This window comes from Staurois parvus, unplaced genomic scaffold, assembly GCF_062004578.1.
Source record: "Staurois parvus isolate SC_StPar_1 unplaced genomic scaffold, SC_StPar_1.0 ptg000481l, whole genome shotgun sequence".
Lineage (NCBI taxonomy): Eukaryota > Metazoa > Chordata > Amphibia > Anura > Ranidae > Staurois > Staurois parvus.
The window spans coordinates 1603528-1605234 of NW_028318277.1; positions in this window are offsets into that span (position 1 = coordinate 1603528).

Genomic DNA, 1707 nt, shown 5'->3' on the forward strand with positions numbered 1-1707 from the left:
TATAATGAAATTTGATTTTTAAATTTTCTTTACTGAATATGTTTAACCTCCTCGGCGGTATGATTCTTTCCAATTTTTTCTTACCTTTTTTTGCATGGAAATATGTAGTTTTTTATTGTAGGCTGTAATTTTTAGGAATAACTCACTGAAATCTGTCCGAACAAGAGTCTAGTAAACATTCCGGATATGATAAAACTTGAAACACGAAATCATAAATTATAATTTAATAAATTATCATAAAAAATAATAATATAATAATAATAAATTTAATTCAATAATATAATCAAACCAAAATCACTGAAATTTTAAATACAGAGGCAAATTCGCACATCGCTGAGCAAAGTCGCAAACTCGTTTTCAGTGTTAGATGATGAATTTCCCCCACGAATCATTATCACTCAATTCTGCAAGTGGTTCTCATTTACTATCGCTGTTCTAAAACCGCTTTTGACGTAAAGGGACGCTTTTTGGACGCCATGGACTTTTCTAAGTTTCCAGGCAGAAAGAACATTCAAAATGCAGGCAGGGCGCCGGACAAAGCACTCGGGACAAAATATATGTGAAATGCATTGAAACAGCAATGACAGCAAAAATGGCATTTTTTAAAAATTTCAAATTTCCCGCCGGTTCCGGCGCCCGTACGTCCTGACGTCACAGGGACCGGAACACGGAAGCCGGATGCCGGCCGGAGGAGATGGCCGGGGACGCTGCAGGGGACACATCGCGGGAGTGAAGGACAAGGTAAGTGCTGCAGGGACCCCCAGAGCAACGGCGCATGGTAAGACCGAGTGTAGCTCGGGGTTACCGCTCTTGCTATAGAAATTTTACCCCGAGCTACACTCGGGAATACCGCTAAGGAGGTTAATAGTGAAAAGTCAAAAATATAGTTTTTTTTTCAAAATTGTCGGGCTTTTTTGTTTATAGCAAAAAAAATACAAAAACGCACAGGCGATCAAATACCACCGAAAGAAAGCTGTATGTGTGGGGAAAAAAAGTACGTAAATTTCATTAGGGTGCGGCGTTGCATGACCTCGCAATTGTCAGTAAAAGTAATGCAAGCAAAAAATGGCCTGGTCTGGAAGGGGGGTAATTCTACAACTACAAGCCCTGATGAAGGAGCCGATGAGCTCCTGAAACGCGTTGGTACTCACATGGCTCTTGCTGTGGTTTAAAAAAAAAATCAACTGGACTTATTAAACTTAGTTGGCATTCTCACTTTTTGACCATCTTTTTAGATTGGAGAGTTGGATGTGTACGAAGGAGACAGGTGTGGATCGTCGGCAGAACTCGGAGCCTGCGTCAGAGTGTATCAATAGACAAAGAAGAAGGATTCCATTCAAATGCTTATTTATTTTTAAACTGATCAAAACTCCATTATCCTATTAACTAAATCTGCCGTAATTCACATCCAAAAAACGAGACCGTCCTCCTCGGAATGCTACTTAGACGAGTGATTAAGTCCCACCGCGATGATTCCAGATATTTCTTATGAGCATCTGACAGTTTAATTACCGGGATGCAGATGATAACTGTATCCCCTAGTTTGTCAATTTGGAATTAGGACATTAAACAAACAGACAGGAAGCATACATTTAAATTAAACCATTAAGTGGAGGCAATTAGAGTTAAGTAGTAAGGATCACTTCAACGTTTTAAAGCATGAAATTAGGAAACAAATTTCATGTTATTTTCTTGATTAAGACGATT